General features: G+C 46.6%; 1 protein-coding gene and 1 non-coding gene across 2 annotated transcripts in view; both read right to left on the bottom strand.

Moving 5' to 3' along the window:
* The window catches only part of LOC124719030 (acetylcholinesterase-like), an 866,528-nt gene that overhangs the window by 746,882 nt on the left and 92,574 nt on the right, over nucleotides 1-27,072 (bottom strand). The window lies entirely within an intron of this gene.
* Trnat-ugu lies at nucleotides 26,853-26,926 on the bottom strand. Its single transcript has one exon. It is a non-coding gene; the product is annotated as a tRNA-Thr (tRNA).

The raw sequence follows: 27,072 nt of genomic DNA, 5'->3' as shown, positions 1-27,072 counted from the left end.
ATACCCGGTGCAAGACCAGTTTGGCGGTGCATAATGCAGCTGTCCAGCATCCTCTCTCCACGGTGTCTCCACACTCGAATCCCACCATCGTGGTGCTGCAGACAGAAGCGTGCCTCGTCAGTAAAGACAACGTCATTCCATTCTGCCGTCCACATCCGTCTGTCATCACACCATTGGCGACGGAGACGTCTGTGGTTCTGCGTCAATGGTAGACGAAGCAATGGACGTCTTGCGGACAGACCACTCTGCTGTAAACGGCGTCGAATGGTACGCGCAGACATTGGATGATGCGTTACAGACGCAATGTGCTGTGCTATGGTTCGGGATGTCACTGAGCGATCCGTCACTGCCATGTGCACAATTTGCCTATCAGCACGTGCAGTGGTGCACCGAGGTGAATGCGATCGACCACGTCCGTCCGTCGTAACCTCCTGCATCCAACGGTCACATATCCGCATTGCAGTTGTTTGGTTTCGTCCAACACGACTAGCGGTTTCTCTGTATGATAATCCACAATCTCGGTAAGCCACTATCCTTCCTCTGTCGAACTCGGATACTTGATCAAACGATGTTCGCTGTTGTCTACGAGGCATAACTGATCGTCTTGTGAAACAACCACAAGGTAAACACACGTGCCGAACGTACACTCGTCGAAATCGCCAAGCCTTAAATGGCGCTATGAGGTGGCGCCACAGGCGCGCGTGATGTGCGTCTGCGCTGAAATTCTAATCAGTTGCATATCTCATCGCTGCAAACCCATGGTGTAAATTTCACTTGATTCGGATGCTTTCTTCAGGGTGTTGCATTTACGGTGGCCAGCAGTGTATTAATGAACTTCGAGCGAAGTTCGACAAAACGGGAGCGGTATACCGAACGGGGGGTAACCTCTTTTGGGAGCGAGCTGAGGTCAAGGTGAACGCGAACCTGAGCCTGGAGCCAAGGTGGCGTTTGGCTCTCGCCCACTCGAAAGGTTGCAGGGAGTGGAAAATCAAGGTGCTGGAGGAGGCGACGAAAGCGAACTCCAGGGGGTAGCTGGGCAGATACATACAACTCGTATTGACGGTCGAGAGAGTCGTCAAAAAAGGAACGTTAAGACGGGTGGTCGGGCATTGACAGTAGCCGACAGGCATACCGACAAAGCAGTATATCGCGCCGGTAGGTTAGTGGCAATTCACCGGCTTCAGCATGAAGACTTTCGACGGGACTAGTATAGAACGCTCCGATCGCAAGACGTAAACCCCGATGTTGTATGGAGTTGAGGCGGCGTAAGATGGACGGCCGTGCAGAGGAGTATACGAAGCTCCCATAATCCAGCTTTGAGCGGACGACCGACCGATATAGGCGAAGTAGGACGGTTCGATCTGCTCCCCACTACATACCACTGAGAACACGGAGGACATATAGAGAACGGGTACAACGGGCAGCACATGTGGAGACCAGCTAAGTTTCCTGTCAAATGTAAGACCTAAAAATGTTGTTGTGTCCACGAATGGGAGAGCAACGGATCCGAGCGGTAAGGAAGGTGGGAGAAACTCTTTGTAGCGCCAGAAGTTAATACAGACCGTCTTCTCGGCAGAAAAACGGAAGCCATTGGCGACACTCCAGGAGTAAAGACGGTCAAGAGAACTCTGAAGACAGCGCTCCAGGAAACATGTACGCTGCGCGCTGCAATAGATGGTAAAATCGTCCACGAAAAGGGAGCCTGATACATCAGCTGGGAGGCAATCCATTATTGGATTGATCGCTATGGCGAAGAGAGCGACGCTCAACACTGAGCCCTGTGGCACCCCATTCTCCTGGCGAAAGGTGTCTGACAGGACAGAACCCACACGTACCCTGAACTGTCGATGCATTAAAAAGGAACGAATAAAAAGGAGGCGACCGCGAAGGCCTCATGTATGCATGGTGCGGAGAATGCCCGCCCTCGAACAGGTGTCGTAAGCCTTCTCCAAATCAAAGAACACAGCTGCGGTCGGGCGCTTCCGCAAGAAGTTATTCATAATGAAGGTCGACAAGGTAGCCAGATGGTCAACAGCAGAGCGGCGCCTAAGAAATCCACATTGTTTAACGCTGGAAATGCATATCCTCCTATTTCCATATATTGCACTGCAAATTTTTTTCCTTATTTTGTTACCTGAAGATATGACATTTCTGTGTCTTTATATATTGTAATTGTTTTACTGTATGTATATATATATATATATATATATATATATATATATATATATATATATGCATTTATGTTGATTTGTTTTGTGAATATTATTTGTATTTATACGCTGGGTCTGGCCTAGGGAAAACTATGCTATCGAACGAATACATCGATAGGTCATGTGGAGAACCAAAGTGTTTAGGATGTTTGGTAGTGTTAACTCTGTCGCGCGGAGCGCGAGCAGAGCAGAGTCTGGCTGGGGTGGTGAAGTGGAGCAGGTGTGTTGTGTGACGCTCCCGCGAGTTGCCGCGCTTTCGGGGTTGGGCAGCATGTAATTGCGCTCGACTTGCTATGATAGTTTCTGACACGGTGTCGCGGACGGGAAGCATTAGCTGGCGCACATCAAGAGCCCGTTTCGCCTGGTGACCGTGTCGAGAAGAAGGCGCGCCAACATCCAGCTTCTGCAACAGCGACGGCCGACAATGAGTGACTGTCGCCACCTCCTCGATCGACGGCTTCAAACCTTCAATCAACCAACAAGGAAGACTGGAAGCACGTAAAGTTTTAGAACTGTATGGCAGACCTCAGCTTTTCAAACTGTTCCATTTTCGTAACTATAATTACAGCAACTTAGCATGAACATTTGTTGCTCATTGTCCCAATTGCATTACCAAGCAGGGTCCCTTCCTTTTCCGGAATGAACTCGAGTGTCGGTGAAATTCAAACGCCAGCATTAAAGTAAAAGCATTTGATTTCACTGCTTTAATTTCAAAGTTCAGTTAAGGAATTCATAGCTGGCTACAATATTTAGATTACACAAGCACAACTTAAGAGTCCGAGTTTTGTTACCGTATTTTAGCTTACCTGTGACTGCACTTCAGGTTGGTACGTACTAAATTTTACTATTGTTAATTGTTCAGAATCATTTAATTTAAGTTCAAAGTTAAACCTCTTATTTCTAAATTGTGTAGATTCAAGTAGCTTTTGAAATGATTGTTGAGGTAGTCCAAGACTAACCGTATTTTACTGAATTTCGATGTGCTTCAGAAAGAAAGCTCACTATTAACTTCAGTCGCTAAATTAACTTTCGATTTTCCGGTTTTATTAATTCTTTTGCTAAATTAAGTCAGAGTGTAGCGAAATTTATTACTTCTGACAAACTTTCAGTTTTCACACTACACGTGTCAACCTTCAGTTGCCACGCTTCTAGTGCTAATTATATGTGTAATAACCTTTCTTTTTCAGTTACTATAGTAATTGTCCATAGGACTGGCGACCGTAATTTCCCCCAAATCTGAAATATCTAATTACCGCTAGTTAATTGTTAACATAACGGCCGCACATTTACTTTCTTTATTAACTTTACCCCTTTTCAAAATTAATTTCCACCAGTTTCATTTGCATTTTTCCTTTCATTTAGATGTAACCCTTTCCTCCCTCTTTACTGACAGATTAACTTCGGTGGCGACTGCTTTTCCCAAATTTCCATTAGGTACACGCGGTTTAATTTTTCACTGTCATTAAGGTCGATAAGTGAGGGGGAGGTAAGTAGGCGTCGAGATTCGAGCAGCCTTACAGACACAGCTGGTAAGCGAGGTGGGTCGATAACTGGAAGGCAAGCGCTTGTCCTTCCCCGGCTTAGGAATCGGTACAACAATAGACTCGCGCCAGCATGCGGGAACATGTCCCTCAATCCAGATGCGATTATAAGTACGAAGAAGGAAACCTTTACCCGCAGGAGAAAGGTTCTTCACCATCTGAATATGAATAGAATCAGGCCCTGGAGCGGAGGACCGTGACCGGGCAAGTGCATTTTCGAGTTCCCGCATGGTGAATGGGGCATTGTAACTTACACGATTCGAGAAGCGGAAGTTAGGAGGCCTAGCCTCCTCTGCCTGTTTTCGGGGGAGGAAGGCAGGGTGGTAATGAGCAGAGCTCGAAACCTCTGCGAAAAAGCGGCCGAAGGCACTGGAGACATCCTCAGGGGCCACAAGGACATCATTCGTGACCGTCAAGCCAGAAACTGGTGAGTGGACCTTAGTACCAGATAGCCTGCGCAGGCTACCCCAGACAACAGAAGAGGGAGTAAAACTGTTGAAGGTGCTTGTGAAAGCAGCCCAGCTGGCTTTCTTGCTTTCTTTAATAACACGACGGCACTGCGCACGTAATCGTTTACAATTGATACAATTCGCCACCGTAGGGTGGCGTTTAAAGGTGCGTAAAGCACGTCGACGAGCACGTAAAGCGTCTCTACATGCTGCAGTCCACCAGGGGACCGGTACGCGACGTGGAGAAGAAGTAGGGTGAGGGATGGAATATTCAGCAGCAGTGAGAATGACTTCCGTGAGGTGTGATGTCCTTAAGTTAGTTAGGTTTAATTAGTTCTAAGTACTAGGGGACTGATGACCTCTGAAGTTGAGTCCCATAGTGCTCAGAGCCATCTGAACCAAGGGGGAAGGCGTGCCAAGGTAATCCGTGCACTTGTGTGAAATGCTGTGCCAAGACGGCTCAGTGGCTAAGATCGGCTCGTCAAATATCGACCAATGCTTGAACTGTCAGAAAACTGATACTCTACTTCACCGCTAACGACGTGTGGCAATGGACACGACATAAACTGGCCACCACGAACCGCGCAACTGATGGCAATATAGCTCTGTAAGAACTGTTCGCTCCCACCGGATGGCGTTATGCAAACCAGAAACGACATTCAACCTATTGGCTAATGGGTAAGATCGCAGAGTTCAGCTTGGCAAGGAAGACCAATTTTAGTCGAATTTCAATACGACCTCATGCAAGAGTACACGAAAATTTCCCAGCAAAGAAAATGCAAAGCCAAGATGGGCGGCTATTTCCCGACACTTTTGAACACAGCGTGACAAAGCAAAAAGCGCCGTCTACGTATGTAGTTGTGTCGTACTGCCTTCTCGCATTACACAAGGAATTTGATTTAACGCATGCATTGTTATCCTATATGAAAGAGGTTCTTTATATTCACGTAAAGTCTATGCTTTAATTTTCAGAAACTTTGGTTATACTGGTTATCGCTGTTAGCATTCAACCGCGATTCTTATACATATATTTTAACAACGCGTTTCAAGAGACAATGCTCCCATCATCAGGTTGTAAGGTCTATGACATGAAATTAAACGGACTAAAAAGAGAAAATACCATCACAAATAGTTGGGAAGTCCATAGAGTAAGACAGAATTAAAAGTATATTGGACTGTGGGTCCTCGTCCTACATTGAAGTTGTTGACATAAGTCGATGGCCGTCCCATAGCTACCAAGTATGCTGTCGCACTGTGCCGGCTCGGAAGCTGTTGTGAACTGACGTGCCTAGGTGTTGTGGCATGGTTACGGCCGTGTGCTTGACGGTAACGCTATGCTGTTGGGCGCCTGATTTCCTTATTGCATTGGTCTGCCATCGTTAGCCTCTCGCAACTCCGTCAGTGACATGCTACAAGTTTAAAGTCGCATACCTACCCTAAGATAATTCTAAAAACCCGCTAAAAAATCTCATTTCTTTAAAATTATCTTGTGCATTTAGAATATTGCTTTGTTTCTTTTCATGGATAGCTATCTCGAATTCCTCTAGTAAATCAAGTTTCCTCCCTTTCTTTTCTACATGCAATATTTCGACGTTATCTTCTATGATATTAAGGGGATGGCCTGTTTCATATGTATGGTTCGCAACAGCTGATTTGTCATAATTTCCTAACCTGAACGCATCTTTATGTTCTTTCTACCGGATCGCGAATGATCTTCCTGTCTGCCCTATATACGACCTTGAAGATAAAGTTCTAAATTCTGACGATAACATTATGGATAAAATTGTTTATTACAAACGTTATGTTGACGACACTCTGTTACTTGTCGATGGTTCCCGTGAGGACATTGAGGCAATAGTAAAAAAGTTCAACGACGCACATAATAAAATAGAATTTACCGTGGAGTATGAAACTGACAATTGTTTACAGTTCCTGAACCTGCATATAAAAAAGCGGGGCAACAAACATGCGTTCTCTGTTTATAGAAAACAAACTACGACTGATGCCGTGATCCCGAATGATTCATGCCATCCGCAGGCTTATAAAGAAGCTGCTTTCCGTAGTCTCGTGCATAGGGCAGTCAATATACGTATGAGCGAAAAAGATAGGGAGACAGAAATTAATACCGTTAAGAGAATAGCGATGAATAATGGTTACAGAATAGATATGGTTAAAAAAACTGTTACGGAAAAGTAATAAGCGCAAAAAGAAAAAATCTGATGAAGAGAAAGTGAAAATTATCACGATACCATACTACGGAACAGTCTCACAAAAGATAGCAAATATTTTTAAGCCATACGATGTCAAAACAGCTTTTAAGACTAATAACCTAGTGAGGTATAGCCTTAAGCACGACATTGGCGACAAGAGAAGAAAGTTTGAAAGGTCGGGAGTTTATAAGATTCAGTGCAGAACTTGTGATGCAAAATATATAGGGCAGACAGTAAGATCATTCGCGATCCGGTACAAAGAACATAAAGATGCGTTCAGGTTAGGAAATTATGACAAATCAGCTGTTGCGAACCATACATATGAAACAGGCCATCCCCTTAATAGCACAGAAGATAACGTAGAAATATTGCATGTAGAAAAGAAAGGGAGGAAACTTGATTTATTAGAGGAATTCGAGATAGCTATCCATGAAAAGAAACAAAGCAATATTCTAAATGCACAAGATAATTTTAAAGAAATGAGATTTTTTAGCGGGTTTTTAGAATTATCTTAGGGTAGGTATGCGACTTTAAACTTGTAGCATGTCACTGACGGAGTTGCGAGAGGCTAACGATGGCAGACCAATGCAATAAGGAAATCAGGCGCCCAACAGCATAGCGTTACCGTCAAGCACACGGCCGTAACCACGCCACAACACCTAGGCACGTCAGTTCACAACAGCTCCCGAGCCGGCACAGTGCGACAGCATACTTGGTAGCTATGGGACGGCCATCGACTTGTGTCAACAACTTCAATGCAGGACGAGGACCCACAGTCCAATATACTTTTAGTGATAACCAGTATAACGACAACTGCTACCTCGACTCCATAATGGATTATATTAAATTCAGAAACTTTGTTTATTGACAAGTGCGCGGCGCACGGTTAGTGCCTTTAGAACAAAGTTTTGTGTTTTGGAAAAGTGTAAAGGCACATTTAGCTCTCAGACAACAGGTATGCTCGAAACCATCATTTCTGTTTCTGTTAAATTCTTACAAACAAAAAATTTTTAAAAAAATAGGACAGAACCTTCGTCATTATCTGGAGCAATGACGATGCAACTTCAAGAGTGCACTGTCGGCCGAGTGGCGCTTTCCAAGATACGAGAATCCAAAATAGTAAACTAAATCTGGCAAACGATGCCCAGAAGAATCAGGACACGATTGTGGACTCAGTGGAATCCAACTCTTCGAGAAGACAAACTTGAAGCCGTCACTAGGCTGCAATTGTTTCCGTATAGCGAAGGTCACATATTAAAATTTTAAAAAAAAGTGGCTAACGAAGGGAAAAATGTTGGTAGAGCACTTACCCGCGGAAGGCAATTAGAAAAAAAGTCGGTAAAGCATGAGACTCTTAATCTCAAGATAAAAAAAAGGGATTATCGTTCGAGCTTCGGGTCCGAGCCTTGCTAAAAATTTTCACTCGCCACTTCAGGCTATATACACTCCTGGAAATAGAAAAAAGAACACATTGACACCGGTGTGTCAGACCCACCATACTTGCTCCGGACACTGCGAGAGGGCTGTACAAGCAATGATGACACGCACGGCACAGCGGACACACCAGGAACCGCGGTGTTGGCCGTCGAATGGCGCTAGCTGCGCAGCATTTGTGCACCGCCGCCGTCAGTGTCAGCCAGTTTGCCGTGGCATACGGAGCTCCATCGCAGTCTTTAACACTGGTAGCATGCCGCGACAGCGTGGACGTGAACCGTGTGTGCAGTTGACGGACTTTGAGCGAGGGCGTATAGTGGGCATGCGGGAGGCCGGGTGGACGTACCGCCGAATTGCTCAACACGTGGGGCGTGAGGTCTCCACAGTACATCGATGTTGTCGCCAGTGGTCGGCGGAAGGTGCACGTGCCCGTCGACCTGGGACCGGACCGCAGCGACGCACGGATGCACGCCAAGACCGTAGGATCCTACGCAGTGCCGTAGGGGACCGCACCGCCACTTCCCAGCAAATTAGGGACACTGTTGCTCCTGGGGTATCGGCGAGGACCATTCGCAACCGTCTCCATGAAGCTGGGCTACGGTCCCGCACACCGTTAGGCCGTCTTCCGCTCACGCCCCAACATCGTGCAGCCCGCCTCCAGTGGTGTCGCGACAGGCGTGAATGGAGGGACGAATGGAGACGTGTCGTCTTCAGCGATGAGAGTCGCTTCTCCCTTGGTGCCAATGATGGTCGTATGTGTGTTTGGCGCCGTGCAGGTGAGCGCCACAATCGGGACTGCATACGACCGAGGCACACAGGGCCAACACCCGGCATCATGGTGTGGGGAGCGATCTCCTACACTGGCCGTACACCACTGGTGATCGTCGAGGGGACACTGAATAGTGCACGGTACATCCAAACCGTCATCGAACTCATCGTTCTACCATTCCTAGACCGGCAAGGGAACTTGCTGTTCCAACAGGACAATGCACGTCCGCATGTATCCCGTGCCACCCAACGTGCTCTAGAAGGTGTAAGTCAACTACCCTGGCCAGCAAGATCTCCGGATCTGTCCCCCATTGAGCATGTTTGGGACTGGATGAAGCGTCGTCTCACGCGGTCTGCACGTCCAGCACGAACGCTGGTCCAACTGAGGCGTCAGGTGGAAATGGCATGGCAAGCCGTTCCACAGGATTACATCCAGCATCTCTACGATCGTCTCCATGGGAGAATAGCAGCCTGCATTGCTGCCAAAGGTGGATATACACTGTACTAGTGCCGACATTGTGCATGCTCTGTTGCCTGTGTCTATGTGCCTGTGGTTCTTCCAGTGTGATCATGTGATGTATCTGACCCCAGGAATGTGTCAATAAAGTTTCCCCTTCCTGGGACAATGAATTCACGGTGTTCTTATTTCAATTTCCAGGGGTGTACATAAAATCATAACAAAACTCTTCAGGACTGTCGTTTTACAGCATAAATGTCATTAAAAATTCATCACTGAGGGAGCAGAAAAATACACTCATGCTCGCAAATTAAGGATAATGCTGATACATGGTGAAACAACGCTCTGGTGGGCGGTTTGCGGGTTTAGATCACCTCGGGGTAAGACCGTCCGGTGCATTTGACCTGCGGTCGTCGCACGGTGGCGCTGGCAGCAGTCCACATAGGCAGAGGTGTGTTGGTGCATGTCAGAGTACGGTGCAGCGAGTAAGTGTGCAGACGTTTTCAGACGTGCTAATGGTGACGGTTTCTTGAAAATGGCTCAAAGAACACATACTGATGACGTTATGAGGGGTAGTATACTAGGGCGACTGGAGGCTGGTCAAACACAGCAGGTCGTAGCACGGGCCCTCCGTGTGCCACAAAGTGTGATCTCAGGATTACGGCAAGGATTCCAGCAGACAGGAAACGTGTCCAGGCGCTACAGTCCGGGACGTCCACAGTGTACAACACCACAAGACGACCGATATCTCACCATCAGTGCCCGCAGACGGCCAAGGAGTACTGCAGGTAGCCTTGCTCGGGACCTTACCGCAGCCACTGGAACAGTTGTCTCCAGACACACAGTCTACAGACGACTGAACAGACATGGTCTATTCACCCGGAGACCTGCAAGGTGCATTGCACTGACCCCTGGTCACAGTAGAGCCCGTAAAGCCTGGTGTCAAGAACACAGTACATGGTCATTGGAACAGTGGTCCCAGGTTATGTTCACGGACGAGTCCAGGTATAGTCTGAGTAGGCGTGAACCAGGAACCAGATACCAACCCCTTAATCTCCTTCAAAGGGACCTGTATGGAGGTCGTGCTTTGATGGTGTGGGGTGGGGTTATGACTGGTGCACGTACACCCCTGCATGTCTTTGACAGAGGAACTGTAACAGGTCAGGTGTATCGGAACGTCATTTTGCACCAATATGTCCGCCTTTTCAGGGGTGCAGTGGGTCCCACCTTCCTCCTGATGGATGATAACGCACGGCCCCACAGAGCTGCCATCGTGGAGGAGTACCTTGAAACAGAAGATATCAGGCGAATGGAGTGACCTGCCTGTTCTCCAGACCTAAACACCTCCGAGCACGTCTGGGATACTCTCGGTCGACGTATCGCTGCACGTCTTTAAACCCCTACGACACCTTAGGAGCTCCGACAGTCACTGGTGCAAGAATAGAAGGCTATACCCAACAGCTGGTCGACCACCTGATCCACAGTATGCCAACCCGTTGTGAGGCCTGTGTACGTGCGCAAGGTGATCATATCCCATATTGATATCGGGGTACATGCACAGAAAAAAGTGGCGTTTTGTAGCACATGTGAATCGGGACGGTTTTCTCAACTTATCACCAATATCGTGGACTTACAGATCTGTGTCGTGTGTGTTCCCTATGTGGCTACGTTATTAGTGCCAGTTTTGTGTGGTGCCACGTTGTATGGCACCACATTCTGCAATTATCCTTAATTTACGAGCATGAGGGTATATCAAGAGTTGCAGAAGTGTTTCGACGATTGGAAAAAGCACTATCATAAGTTTTCCATATCTATCTGGAGCATGGTGAACAGTAATGCCGCCGAAGTTCTTATCTGAAAACTCTTCAAGCTCTTTTAAATGAAACAAACTTTATTGACTTTCTACACTATTCGTCGTGTCTTCATACACAACTGGCCATTAACATTGCTACACCAAGAAGAAATGCAGATGATAAATGGGTATTCATTGGACAAATATATTATACTAGAACTGACATGTGATTACATTTTCACGCAATTTGGATACATACATCCTGAGAAATCAGTACCCAGAACAACCACCTCTACCCGTAGTAACGGTCTTGATACGCCTGGGCATTGAGTCAAACAGAGTTTGGATGGCGTGTACAGGTACAGCTGCCCATGCCGCTTCAACACGATACCATAGTTCATCAAGAGTAGTGACTGGCATATTGTGACGAACCAGTTGCTCGGCCACCATTGACCAGACGTTTTCAATTGGTGAGAGATCTGGAGAATGTGCTGGCCAGGGCAGCATAAGAATATTTTCTTTATCCAGAAAGGTCCGTAGAGGACCTGCAACATGCGGTCGTGCATTATCCTGCTGAAATGTAGGGTTTTCCAGGGATCGAATAAAGGGTAGAGCTACGGGTCGTAACACATCTGAAATGTAACGTCGACTGTTCAAAGTGCCGTCAATGCGGATAAGACGTGACCGAGACGTGTAACCAATGGCACCCCACACCATCACGCCGGGTGATACGCCAGTATGTCAACGACGAATACACGCTTCCAATGTGCGTTCACCGCGATGTCGCCAAACACGGATGCGACCATCATGATGCTCTAAACAGAATCTGGATTCATCCGAAAAAATGACGGTTTGCCATTCGTGCACCCAGGTTCGTCGTTGAGTACACCATTGCAGGCGCTCCTGTCTGTGATGCAGCGTCAGGGGTAACCACAGCCATGCTCTCCGAGCTGATAGTCCGTGCTGCTGCAAACGTCGTCGAACTGTTCGTGCAGATGGTTGTTGTCTTGCAAACATCCCCATCTGTTGACTTAGGGATCGAGACGTGGCTGCACGATCCGTTACAGCCATGCGGATAAGATGCCTGTCATCTCGACTGCTAGTGATACGAGGCCGTTGGGATCCAGCACGGCGTTCCGTATTACCCTCCTGAGCCCACAGATTCCATATTCTGCTAGCAGTCATTGTATTTCGACCAACGCGAGCAGCAGTGTCGCGATACGATAAACCGCAATCGCGATAGGCTACAATCCGACTTTTATCAAAGTCGGAAACGTGATGGTACGAATTTCTCCTCCTTACACGAGGCATCACAACAACGTTTCACCAGGCAACGCCGGTCAACTGCTGTTTGTGTATGAGAAATCTGTTGGAAACTTTCCTTATGTCAGCACGTTGTAGGTGTCACCACCAGCGTCAACCTTGTGTGAATGCTCTGAAAAGCTAATCATTTGCATATCACAACATCTTCTTCCTGACGGTTAAATTTCGCGTCTGTAGCACGCCATGGTCGTGGTGTAGCAATTTTAATGGCCAGTAGTGTATTTATTCAGTCATCCTGTCGAACACAGTTCTCCCACCGAGAGACCAGTTTGCTGATAGTGTCACTTTAGAATGTTTGTTGACGAAGCAACAACGTCACCTCTGCTTACACTATAAAAGTGCTCGAAGGCGTCCTTTAAGATTTGGAAACAGATGAACATCGGGAGGGGCTAAGTCGGGACTGTATGGAGGATGATGGATGACAGAGAACCCAAGGGGTCTGACTGTTGCAGATATCGTGTGTGGTCTGTCATTGTCATTCTGAAGGAGACGGCGGCGAACTCTTTGAATTCGTGCTTTTTCTTTTCTGTGGGTCTCGCAATACACCGACACAGTTACTGCCACGACCGAGCGAGGTGGCGCAGTGGTTGGCACACTGGACTCGCATTCGGGAGGACGACAGTTCAATCCCGCGCCCGACCATCCTGATTTATAGTGATTTCGCTAAATCGTGTAAGACGTCATGGTCCCCTGACCTTCCATTGCTTACATATTCCGCCCTCACAATCATATCCCGCACATCAAGACGCTTCATTCGAATCCAAACTCGATAAGATAAAGTCAATGTTGTATGAATTCATGTAAACGATATGCAAATAACTAGTAAGTCGCCAATGAGCACCGAGATTGAAATACTCGAGGCTAGTGTACACACATACATTCGAGACACGACGGTCACAGGAGCTTTTAGTTCGGGAGACGCAAACCGCACGCCGGGGCACCGGTCCCTTCAGAGGACGAGTCAACCTCGGCCGCCCGTGGAGTGGACAGCGTTTGCCCGAGTGAAAGGGAGAACGACCCCGTGTTCGGCTTAAAAGCAAATTCCGCTACATTGTGTGGGAGCGCCCAGCCTACGCATTCTTTGCAAATATAGCATGCAGTTTCAGAGGTTTACAAAAGGAGGCAGCAAACGCCAAATGCCGATGCTACAGATTTCCGGATTGGTAACCTTAAACGAAATGCCATTCTCCCGTTTTAGAAGAGCAGTGCTGATTGGCAGACGATATTCCCGACGCCTCGAGCTGAAGGAGTAATGGAAGAGACCAAAAGATATACCCATTCACATATGGCATGGAGAGGGGGCGTTCCATTGTCGCTCTTGGAGCGAGGAACAAGTCTCTCCTCAGTACTTCACTGGGAGAGCACCTGTGTTGAGAGCGAATCGGAGTGCGACTCTACATTGAGTCCTTGCGATTAAGTGTTGTTCACTGTGTTGGCCACCACACTTATTGTGTGGTGTGAACGGACAGAGCTATACTTAAACGCCTGCAAGCGAATTTTTGAGTGGCATAGTGGTGGACTGGATATCTGACCGGTGTACCACGCCTACAGTTAGACTAGGGGCGAATAGGAGTCCTTGACTTGATCAAGACGTAGGGAGAGTTTGATTGGCAGAGGTCAATCCAGATAGAACGAGAGTTATCTTATTTGTCAGCAGTGATCGGCGAAGACAGCAGTCATCGCAGCTTACGGTATTGTGCGCTACAGCTCTTGCGAGCCTCGTATTTCCTCCACGACAGTACCTTTATTGCATTTCACACATGACAGCCTCGACCGTACCTAGCAACATTCTAACAGATTATTATTCAAGTTACGTAGGTGCGGCTCTTAGCCATTCTGCCAAGTAAATAACAATCTTAAACTCTGTATAGAAATTTCATTAGCGAATCCTATCCTTAAGAGGTAACTTCACATTCCGAAAAGAACCCAGAAATAACTTGCTCAGTTCATAACTAAAAGTGCCATTGTGATTTCTCAGAATTTTTGCAAAATAAATAATAATTTTCGTTAGTTTCATGTTTTTCTTACACTAACTAGCACTACTCCAGTACCCAAGTATCCCACTAGTTACGTAAGAAATTTTGTGAATTTTTGTGTCATTTCCTTACAGCGGACGACTCCAGAAGATATTTATTGCTGAAAGTTTTTCAGGCATTTCTCTTTAGAACGTTAGGAGCGTCTGTCTGACTTCTGTAGTAGTGTGTGGGTGGAAATTACATCTTGCAGGGGCCACAGGGTAAAGGGTACATCTCAGATTAATTCGTTGTGCAGAATGACAGAATAGCACCCAAACGCTCACAATCGCATTAGGCAAATGCCGGAATGGTTCCCTTGAAAGGGCGCTGCCGACTTCCTTACCCATCCCTGTCTAATCCGTTGTCACCGATAACCTCGCTGTTTGTTCCCCTCCCCCAAATCAAAGAAGCAACCATGTTACACGTTACAATCCGGTGCCCTCTAGCGGCAGACGGCTGCAAATAGGGGAAATGAAGAACAAAGTTGTATAATGTTAATAACGTCTGTTTTATTTACAAATCTGTTAGTGTTTTCACATGCAAAATTTGGAGTCATTACTTTTCAGCACGACCTCTTAATTGGAACTATAACAGCAATGTAGAGGAATAAATGAAATTATTTCAAAGAAATAAAATTTTTCCTTTACGTTTCGCACAGGCCTCATTTCTGAGAACAGAATGGGTGTGAGTCTAGAGTAGGTGATTCATGTTCCAGCTAACTTGACAAGTTTTATTTGCAGTGTTTATCAGCAGTCTCAAATAAACGGTCTGCAACTATGTGTAGCGCCCGCTCTTGTCTACAAATTACAATCAGTCGCGGGACGGCAATGCATCTCATTACAAAAGCGCCGGCGCTGCGGTGATGGGCCGGTGCCGGTGTTCCATTATAGAGGCAGTATTTCACGGCGCGCTGAATTACGCCCCAACTTGGGTCGTTACTAACTTCAGGGTAGTTTCCCACCTCCTCCCAGGCCGCACCGCGCACACCCCACACTGCCTGTAATTAACTCGTCTAAAAAGCGATGACAGTGCAGCCGCCAGAGACTTACTGCCTGCCCGGACGCATAGCGGCACGCCAGATTTCATAACAAACTTGCAGTAATGGAAACTAAGGAACAAGTCTACATCTTCCGCGAAGAAACCCCACGGCTGTCAATCTGGAGCAGTGGAAAATTTGCTCGGGGTGCAAAAACCGCATGAACTATTTATTACAATGTCCAGAAAACAAACCGCAAGTGGCCACTTTTAGAGATTCTAAGCGTTTCAATATATCCGAGCTCAGAGCTGACCCATGAGATATTTCTTGACATGGAATGACAGGAAATAACTTCGAGATAAACTGTGGATTTTTTAAAAGAACACACCGCCATTTGTCTGTTCGATTGTTTATTTTAGTACAACCCAAGTTTTGACCTTTTATACCATTCTGAAGTATTTGATTTTATGCCTTTAACATATATTGCAGGACACTTAAGATGATGTATAGTTCAAAGTTGGCCATAAATTAAGAAAAATATTGATGAAATGCTAGAGCACGTCATATTTAGTAAAAACAGACTTACGTTGGTAATTTAGAAAAACGTAAGCCTGCTCTTACTAAATATGACGTGTGTTTACTATTAAAAACAGTCTTGATCACAATTTATTTAGTACGGTGACCGATTACTAGTAGTGATTCTCTAGTTGGAGTTTCTTACTCATGGGTCTGAAGATGACCAGAGTAGTGGTCCAAACCGGTCACCGTACTAAGTAAATTGTGATAAAAACTGTTTTTAATAGTAAATATTTGTAACATATTCATCGCTGTCACTCCCATAACGTATTCAAAAGTAAATATGACTTGCTCCCACGATTATTTGCTGATCCCAAAGGTGTTCTGTAGGATTCAGGTCAGGACTCTGTGCACACCCGTCCATTACAGGGATGTTACTGTCGTGTCACCACTCCGCCACAGGCCGTGGATTATGAACAGGTGCTCGATCGTGTTGAAAGATGCAGTCGCCATCCCCGAATTGCGCTTCAACAGTGGGAAGCAAGAACGTGCTTAAAACATCAATGTAGGCCTGTACTGTGATAGTGCCACGCAAAACGACAAGGGGTGCAACACTTCTCCATGAAAAACACGACCACACCATAACACCAACACCGCCTCCGCATTTTACTGTTGGCACTACACACGCTGGCAGATGACGTTCACCGGACATTCGCCGTACCCACACCCTGCCATCGGATCGCCACATTGTGTACCGTGATTCATTCCACGCAACGTTTTTCCGCTCTTCTATTGTCTAATGATCACGCTCCTTACACCAAGCGAGGCATCGTTCGGCATTTACTGGCGTGATGTGTGGCTTATGAGCAGCAGCTCGACAATGAAATCGAAGTTTCCTCACCTTCCGCCTATCTGTCATAGCACTTGCAGTGGATCCTGATGCAGTTTGGAATTCCTGTGTGATGGTCTGGATAGATGTCTGCCTATTAGACATTGCGAACTTTTTTAACTGTCATCGGTCTCTGTCAATAAACAGACGAGGTCGGCCTGTACGCTTTTGTGCTGCACGTGTCCCTTCACGTTTCCATTTCACTATCGCATCGGAAACAGTGGACCTTGGGATGTTTAGGAGTGTGGAACTCTCGCGTACAGAGCTATGACGCAAGTGAAACCCAATCACCTGACCACGTTCGAAGTCCTTGAGTTCCGTGGAGCACCCCATTCTGCTCTCTCGCGATGTCTAATGACTACTGAGGTCGCTGATATGGAGTACCTGACAGCAGATGGCAGCACAATGTACCTAATATGAAAAACATATGGGTTTGGGAGTGTCCGGATACTTTTGATCACGTAGTGTATAGGCTGAGAATATTTTTGGTAACAGCTCACAGCACAGAGTTTGCCCAACATAGAGGGTGGGGCAAATAAAACTGGCCTGGGGAACAGAATTCCAGAGTACAGGGAAACACAGCAGAGGAAAGGAAATACACCATTAACCTGACTATAGCAGATGCTGAAAGTGACCACCATTCATCTCTTGGCAATTTTGTGCCCTGGTCAGGAAGTTGCTGAAGGCGGATCGGAGCTCGACTGCTGGAATTGCTGCAGTGTCATCCGAAATGTTCCGCCGCATTTCTTGAAGACTATGAGCGTTGTTACGATAGGCGGCCGGGGTGGCCGAGCGGTTCTAGGCGCTTCAGTCGCAGGTTCGAATCCTGCCTCGGCCATGGATGTGTGTGATGTCCTTAGGTTAGTTAGGTTTAAGTAGTTCTAAGTTCTAGGGGACTGATGAGCACAGATGTTAAGTCCCATATTGCTCAGAGCCATTTGTTGTTACGATACGCCTTAGGCTTCAGGGCTCCCTACACAAAGTAATCGCACACTGACAGACGAGGTGACCTGTGTGGCCAGCTACAGCCGCAACCATACTGACCTGTGCTAACAACTGTCAGGCCTGATAATTACATAAATGTGCCCCGAGGTTCGACCGGTTATGCAGGCGGTTGCTCCATCCTGTTGGAAGTAACAGTGGGTCTTTTCCTCCTCCGTTAATGCTGCCACAAATGGCTTCAAAATGTTGGCAATGTAACGCGCCTACGACAGAATCTGATGAAAGAACTTGGGACCAAAAATGCGACGTGCACAGTGCACATCAAACCGGAACTATCCGATCGTTCAGTGTCGTTTCACGGAAGTTATGCAGATTCTCCGCTGCCCAGAACATATGATTGTGCGAGTTGACATAACCACTCAGGTTTTAATGTCGTTTGACTAGGGCCTGCCGTCGGGTAGACCGTTCGCCGCGTGCAAGTATTTCGATTTGACGCCACTTCGGCGACTTGCGTGTCGATGGGGATAAAATGATGATGATTGGGACAACACAACACCCAGTCCCTGAGCGGAGAAAATCTCCGACCCAGCCGGGAATGGAACCAGGGCCCTTAGGATTGACATTCTGTCGCTCTGAGCACTCAGGTGAAACCACGGAGCACTATGGGACTTAACTTCTGAGGTCATCAGTCCCCTAGAACTTAGAACTACTTAAACCTAACTAACCTAAGGACATCACACACATCCATGCCCGAGGCAGGATTCGAACCTGCGACCGTAGCAACAGCGCGTTTCCGGACTGTAGCGCCTAGAACCGCTCGGTCACTTCGGCCGGCACGAACAACAGACACTAGCTGGGGATGTATGTGCAGGTCCTGGTGGGGTATTCGTCCGCACGGTCGATGTCGGTCATTTTCGACAGGCTTAGGGTTGACTTGGTAGGACTCTGAAGCATTTTCTGGTGGACTGGAGCTACATTTTCTGGTGTCTGGGCACGTTTCAGAATACTGTTGGACTTGTTCAACACATATCTTGTCTGAAGCCATGTCCGGACTAAGCGTTGCATGGCAGTCTTTGACACCAATAAATTTCTCAACAAACCACTGACCACACCGTTTTCACGACTTCGATGTCACGTAACTTTCCACTGCGAACCCCCGCTACTCCGCTGTGAGTGCCACCGTCCCCTCTGAAGTGCTCCACTCAAACTGACAGCCCGCACTGTGCTCTGAACCTGTGGGGATGCCGTGGCGGGCGCACACGTAGTGTGTGCGTCACAGGGTGTCGTTGTATGCGTACATTCTCGTCCAATCGTATCCACTCGTCCGGGCCACTTTTATTTGCCTCGCTCTGTGCAACACCATACGATGTAACGGTGTGGCTGTAAAGTAAACAAATCTTCGTGTTTCAGTGTCACAGACGGTGGGCATCATCCTTGTAGTGGCTTCAACAGCGTTCAGTTTACGCACGAGATAGCCTTCCGCCTACCCTCAGCCCTGACAGTTTAATGTTGTCGACTTCTCTGACTGTTTGACCACCTAGGGACAATAACATTTAACTTGTACGTCAGAAAATGTATGCACTGCATTTTATAGCAGTTGACTGTTAATCTGTTGTGTCAAACACCCGTGCTGTTCGTACTTCTTGTCCCTATAACCTGCATCATATACAGCAAGGTGACAATGTCATGGAATAGCGATATGCACACACACAGATGGCGCTAGTATCTCGTACACAAGGTGTACAAGGACAGTTGAGGCGTAGCGCCTTATATCAGTCCTGTGTACACCCCGTGTACCGGGAGAATGACTCGTGCGTGCACAATGACAGATGGTCTGAAGTGGGTTCAGTCGAGTACATAGTTCAAGTTTTCATCTGCTAGAGGACAGCAGGGGACAGAGACATTCAAGGAACAGGTCAAGGGAATGTTTTTGTGAATTGTTCTCTTTATTTCTTGAAGGCCTTTTTTTGTTAATTTACGTTTGTACACCCCGCATGAACCATGGACCTTGCTGTTGACGAAAGAGGCTTGCGTACCTCAACGATACAGATAGCCGTACCGTAGGTGCAACCACAACGGAGGGGTATCTGTTGAGAGGCCAGACAAACGTGTGGTACCTGAAGAGGGGCAGCATCCTTTTCAGTAGTTGCAGGGGCAACAGTCTGGATGATTGACTGATCTGGCTCTGTAACACTAACCAAAACGGCCTTGCTGTGCTGGTACTGCGAACGGCTGAAAGCAAGGGTAAACTACAGCCGTAATTTTTCCCGAGGGCATGCAGCTTACTGTATGGTTAAATGATGATGGCGTCCTCTTGGGTAAAATATTCCGGAGGTAAAATAGTCTCCCATTCGGATCTCCGGGCGGGGACTACTCAAGAGGATGTCGTTATCACGAGAAAGAAAACTGGCGTTTTACGGATCGGAGAGTGGAATGTCAGATCCCTTAATCGGGCAGGTAGGTTAGAAAATTTAAAAAGGGAAATGGATAGGTTAAAGATAGATATAGTGGGAATTAGTGAAGTTCGGTGGCAGGAGGAACAAGACTTCTGGTCAGGTGAATACAGGGTTATAAATACAAAATCAGATAGGGGTATGCAGGAGTAAGTTTAATAATGAATGGGAAAATAGGAATGCGGGTAAGCTACTACAAACAGCATAGTGAAGGCATTATTGTGGCCAAGATAGATACGAAGCCCACGCCTACCACAGTACTACAAGTTTATATGCCAACTAGCTCCGCAGATGACGAAGAAATTGAAGAAATGTATGATGAATTAAAAGAAATTATTCAGATAGTTAAGGGAGACGAAAATTTAATAGTCATTGGTGACTGGAATTAGTCAGTAGGAAAAGGGAGAGAAGGAAACGTAGTAGGTGAATATGGATTGGGGGTAAGAAACGAAGAGGAAGCCGCCTGGCAGAATTTTGCGCAGAGCACAACTTAATCATAGCTAACACTTGGTTCAAGAATCATAAAAGAAGACTGTATACATGGAACCAGGTTTAAAATTGTAAGACATTCCCAGGGGCAGATGTGGACTCTGACCACAATCTATTGGATATGAACTGTAGATTAAATCCGAAGAAACTGCAAAAAGGTGGGAATATAAGGAGATGGGATCTGGATAAATTGAAAGGACCAGGGGTTGTAGAGAGCTTCAGGGAGAGTATCAGGGAACAATTGACAGGAATGGGGGAAAGAAATACAGTAGAAGAACAATGTGTAGCTTTGAGGGATGAAGTAGTGGAGGCAGCAGAGGATAAAGTCGGAAAAAAGACGAGGGCTAATAGAAATCCTTGGGTAACAGAAGAAATATTGAATTTAATTGATGAAAGGGGATAATATAAAAATGCTGTAAATGAAGCAGGCAAAAAGGAACAAACGTCTCAAAAATGAGATCGACAGGAAGTCCAAAATGGCTAAGCAGGGATGGCTAGAGGACAAATGTAAGGATGTAGAGGCTTGTCTCACTAGGGGTAAGATAGATACTGCCTACTGGAAAATTAAAGAGACCTTTGGAGAGAAGAGAACCACGTGTATGAATATCAAGAGCTCAGATGGAAACCCAGTTCTAAGCAAAAAGGGAAAGCAGAAAGGTGGAAGGAGTATATAGAGGGTCTATACGAGGGCGATGTACTTGAGGACAATATTTTAGAAATGGAGGGGGATGAAGATGAAATGGGTGATGTGATACTGCGTGAAGAGTTTGACAGAGCACTGAAAGACCTGAGTCGAAACAAAGCCCCGGGAGTAGACAACATTCCATTAGAACTACTGACAGCCTTGGGAGAGTCAGTCCTGACAAAACTCTACCACCTGGTGAGCAAGATGTATGAGACAAGCATAATTCCCTGAGACTTCAAGAAGAGTATAATAATTCCAATCCCAAAGAAAGCAGGTGTTGACAGATGTGAAAATTACCGAACTATCAGTTTAATAAGTCACAGCTGCGAAATACTAACGCGAATTCTTTACAGACGAATGCAAAAACTGGTAGAAGCCGACCTCGGGGAAGATCAGTTTGGATTCCGTAGAAACACTGGAACACGTGAGGCAATACTGACCCTACGACTTATCTTAGAAGAAAGATTAAGGAAAGGCAAACCTATGTTTCTAGCATTTGTAGACTTAGAGAATACTTTTGACAATGTTGACTGGAATACTCTCTTTCAAATTCTGAAGGTGGCAGGGGTAAAATACAGGAAGCGAAAGGCTATTTACAATTTGTACAGAAACCAGATGGCAGTTATAAGAGTCGAGGGACATGAAAGGAAAGCAGTGGTTGGGAAGGGAGTGAGACAGGGTTGTAGCCTCTCCCCAATGTTATTCAATCTGCATATTGAGCAAGCAATAAAGGAAACAAAAGAAAGGTTCGGAGTAGGTATTAAAGTCCATGGAGAAGAAATAAAAACTTTGAGGTTAGCTGATGACATTGTAATTCTGTCAGAGACAGCAAAGGACCTGGAGGAGCAGTTGGACGGAATGGACAGTGTCTTCAAAGGAGGATATAAGATGAACATCAACAAAAGCAAAACGAGGATAATGGAATGTATTCGAATTAAGTCGGGTGATGCTGAGGGAATTAGATTAGGAAATGAGACGCTTAAAGTAGTAAAGGAGCTTTGCTATTTGGGAGCAAAATAACTGATGATAGTCGAAGCAGAGAGGATATAAAATGTAGACTGGCAATGGCAAGGAAAACATTTCTGAAGAAGAGAAATTTGTTAACATCGAGTATAGATTTAATTGTCAGGAAGTCGTTTCTGAAAGTATTTGTATGGAGTGTAGCCATCTATGGAAGTGAAACATGGACGATAAATAGTTTAGACAAGAAGAGAATAGATGCTTTCGAAATGTGGTGCTACAGAAGAATGCTGCAGATTAGATGGGTAGATCACATAACTAAATGAGGAGGTATTGAATAGAATTGGGGAGAAGAGGAGCTTGTGGCACAACTTGACTAGAATAAGGGATCGGTTGGTAGGAGATGTTCTGAGGCATCAAGGGATCACCAGTTTAGTACTGGAGGGCAGCGCGGAGGGTAAAAATCGTAGAGGGAGACCAAGAGATGAATACACTAAGCAGAGTCAGAAGGATGTAGGCTGCAGTAGGTACTGGGAGATGAAGAAGCTTGCACAGGATAGAGTGGCATGGAGAGCTGCATCAAACCTGTATCAGGCCCGAAGACCACAACAACAACATGATTGTACAGTTTTGTATACGCTTTTGGTAGTGTGAGTAATGCGTGAATGTCGTCTAAAGTAAGTAGGTGGATCAGTCTTCCACTGCTGAACGTTGTACGACGGGGAATTTTGCATCGTAATATGTGAAGTACGTTTATGGTGAATGGAACACTCATTCGAGTGCAAATGAAAGTAGTTAATAACGTAAAGTATGAACAAAGCATCAGAATAATACAAACTTCATGGCAGATTAAAACTGTGCGCTGGATCGAGACTCGAACTCGGGACCTGTGCCTTTCGCGGACAAGTTCTCTACCATCTGTGGCTAAGCCATGTCTCCGCAATATCTTGCAAGATTCGGAGAAGAGCTTCTGAGATGTTTGGAAGGTAGGAGACGAGGTACTGGCGGAAGTAAAGCTGTGAGGACGGAGCGTGAGTCGTGCTTGGGTAGCTCAGTTGGTAGAGCACTTGCCCGCGAAAGCCAAAGGTCTCGAGTTCGAGTCTCGGCCCGGCACACAGTTGTAATCTGCGAGGAAGTTTCATATCAGCGCACACTCTGCTGCAGAGTGAAAATCTCATTCTGGCATCAGAATGTAAAATATTTATTTTGGGAAAAAGTACAGTTGGAAAGTGTGTTATTTGTTGATTGGTTAGTGATGAAAAGCGCGGACTAACGCGGGAGAACAATGTTTTTCTATTGGCCCTAAAAATCTGACCAATCAGAACGGCGTCTTTTCGCTTGGAGGTAAGAGAATGCTTACAGCAGTCTAGAGAGTCGGAGCCAAGCCCCTGAATAGTATGGTTGTGTGCAGTATGAGCTCCGAAGGAAGCTATAATTTGCCGGTTTTTGTTGTGGTACATGTTTCAAAAGTGTTTTAAAGTTTATTTAAAAAATGGCTCTGAGCACTATAGGACTTAACATCTATGGTCATCAGTCCCCTAGAACTTAGAACTACTTAAACCTAACTAACCTAAGGACACCACACAACACCCAGTCATCACGAGGCAGAGGAAACCCTGACCCCGCCGGGAATCGAACACGGGAACCCGGGCGCGGTAAGCGAGAACGCTACCGCACGACCAAAGTTTCTTTAAAGTTTTTTTTTTTTTTTAGAAAGTACTGATTTTTAAGCCATTTTGTGTGTGAGAAAAGACAGTAATTCCGAGTGGCATATCGAGGATATCGGTGGCTAAAAACTTGATTGCATTACACACTGGTAAACTTAATAGCATGGCGAGCATTTTCATATAAGAACAATCCAAGCTCAGTAGTTGTTCAGATTTGGGGAAATACACTACTGGCCATTAAAATTGCTACACCACGAAGATGACGTGCCACAGACGGGAAATTTAACCAACGCGAAGAAGATGCTGTGATATGCAAATGATTAGCTTTTCACAGCATTGACACGAGGTTGGCGCCGGTGGCGACACCTACAACGTGCTGACATGAGGAAAGTTTCCAACCGATTTCTCATCGACAAACAGCAGTTGACCGGCGTTGCATGGTGAAACGTTGTTGTGATGCCTCGTGTAAGGAGGAGAAATGCATACCGTCACGTTTCCGACTTTGATAAAGGTCGGATTGTAGCCTATAGCGATTGCGGTTTATCGTATCGCGACACTGCTGCTCGCGTTCGTCGAGATCCAATGACTGTTAGCGGAATAGGGAATCGGTGGATTCAGGAGGGTAATACGGAACGCCGTGCTGGATCCCAACGGCCTCGTATCACTAGCAGTCGAGATGACAGGCATCTTATCCGCATCGCTGTAACGGATCGTGCAGCCATGTCTGAGTGAACAGATGGGGACGTTCGCAAGGCAACAACCATCTGCACGAACAGTTCGACGACGTTTGCAGCAGCACGGACTACAGCTCGGAGACCATGGCTGCGGTTACCCTTGACGCTGCATCACAGACAGGAGCGCCTGCGATGGTGTACTCAACGACGAACCTGGGTGCACGAATGGCAAAACGTCATTTTTTCAGATGAATCCACGGTTATGTTTACAGTATTATGATGGTCGCATCGCGGTGAACGCACGTTGGAAGCGTGTATTCGTCATTGCCATATTGGCGTATTACCGGGCGTGTTGGTATGGGGTGCCATTGGTTACACGTCTCGGTCACCTCTTGTTCGCATCGACGGCACTTTGAACAGTGGACGTTACATTTCAGATGTGTTACGACCCGTGGCTCTACCCTTGATTCGATCCCTGCGAAACCCTACATTTCAGCATGTTGTAGGTCCTGTACGGGCCTTGCTGGACACAGAAAATGTTCGACTGCTGCCCTGGCCAGCACGTTCTCCAGATCTCTCAACAATTGAAAACGTCTGGTCAATGGTGGCCGAGCAACTGGCTCGTCACAATACGCCAGTCACTACTCTTGATGAACTGTGGTATCGTGTTGAAGCTGCATGGGCAGCTGTACCTGTACACGCCATCCAAGCTCTGTTTGACTCAATGCCCAGGCGTATCGAGGCCGCTATTACGGCCAGAGGTGGTTGTTGTGGGTACTGATTTCTCAGGATCTAAGCACCCAAATTGCGTGAAAATGTAATCACATGTCAGTTCTAGTATAATATATTTGTCCAATGAATACCGGTTTATCATCTGCATTTCTTCTTGGTGTGGCAATTTTAATGGCCAGTAGTGTATGTTAGCCGGCCGCGGTGGTCTCCCGGTTCTAGGCGCGCAGTCCGGAACCGCGCGACTACTACGGTCGCAGGTTCGAATCCTGCCTCGGGCATGGATGTGTGTGATGTCCTTAGGTTAGTTAGGTTTAAGTAGTTCTAAGTTCTAGGGGACTGATGACCACAGCAGTTGAGTCCCATAGTGCTCAGAGCCATTTGAACCATTTAGTAGTGTATGTTACCATAAAGTTGCTAACGTGAATGAAACGGTTTGAGCATGACTGTGTCAGGATTAGCACGGACCTGGCAGTGAACGTGCACATCTCAAGGTTCAGAATATACCGAAGTTTTGCCAGTATTTCCACCTTTGATTCAAAATTAAGACCTTTTCCCTATTCTTGGAATAGTTACGTTGTATGCAGCCTGGTGCGAGTCGCATTGCGGTAGGTCTCTGCTCGACGTTCCTACCGCTGATCTGCTGCAACGAGTTCACAGGTAGGTGCAGGTAAAAAGGACAGAAGGAGCCGCGCCTCCGCAGAGTGCATTGGCGGAGTTGTCATTTCTACTCAGGTGACTCATGTGAAACGGTTTCCAAAGTGGTTATGGTTGACATACGTGGATTAACGGACTTTGAACGCAGATGGCAGTTGGAGTTAGACGCAAGGGACATTCCATTTGTGAAAATGTTACGGAATTCAATATCCGAGATACACAGTGTCAAGAGAGTACCGACAAACCAAACTGCTGGCATTACATCTGAGCACAGACAACGCAGTGGGTTGGGTTGGGTTGTTTGGGGAAGGAGACCAGAGAGCGAGGTCATCGGTCTCATCGGATTAGGGAAGGATGGGGAAGGAAGTCGGCCGTGCCCTTTCAAAGGAACCATCCCGGCATTTGCCTGGAGCGATTTAGGGAAATCACGGAAAACCAAAATCAGGTTGGCAGGACGCGAGACAACGCAGTGGCGTTTGCGTAGAGTTGTCAGCGTTAACAAGCAACCTCTACGTGAAATAACCGCATAAATCAACGTGGGACGTACGACTAACCTATGTGTTAGGACAGTGCGGCGTTAATGGGTTGTGGCAGAGGAAGAGCGACGCGAGAGCCCCTGCTGACAACACGACATCGCCTGCAGCACCTCTCCTGGGTTGGTGACCTCATGAGTTGTGTTACGTACCAACCCTGTACCAGGCAGCTGGCCGCACAATTTCGCTATTGCGAGACCTCGTTCACTTTGTGCTCCTTGCGGGAGTGTAGACAAGAGCGACACGGAACGACAGCGTTTCGTCACGTCAGCAGGTCAGGCGGAAAGCAGGAAACTGGCAGCTAGCATCAGTAGAAGTTTAGTAAAGCAATACGACTGAGAAGTATCACGCCATCTTGTTACGTGAAGTAAGAAGCCGCGTCACTAACGCAAGAAGGCGTACTGAATAGTTGATAATTAACTGAAACCCTCAGCTGCCGACAGGTGTTGTTGATATACCTCGATGTGGACAGCTGAAAATGTGTGCCTCGACCGGGACTCGAACCCGAGATCTCCTGCTTACATGGCAGACGCTCTATCCACCTGAGCCACCGAGGACACAGATGAATAGTGCGACTGCAGGGACTTATCCCTTGCACGCTTCCCGTGAGACTCACATTCCCAACTGTCCACAATTCTACATATGTAATGTACCTAATAGATATTTGCCCATCCACTCATTACTCGCGCACACTAAGGTGGCG

The sequence above is a fragment of the Schistocerca piceifrons genome, chromosome 10 (genome assembly GCF_021461385.2).
Source record: "Schistocerca piceifrons isolate TAMUIC-IGC-003096 chromosome 10, iqSchPice1.1, whole genome shotgun sequence".
NCBI lineage: Eukaryota > Metazoa > Arthropoda > Insecta > Orthoptera > Acrididae > Schistocerca > Schistocerca piceifrons.
The sequence above is the reverse complement of the archived record's forward strand: the minus strand, read 5'-3'. Positions and strand labels throughout refer to the sequence as shown.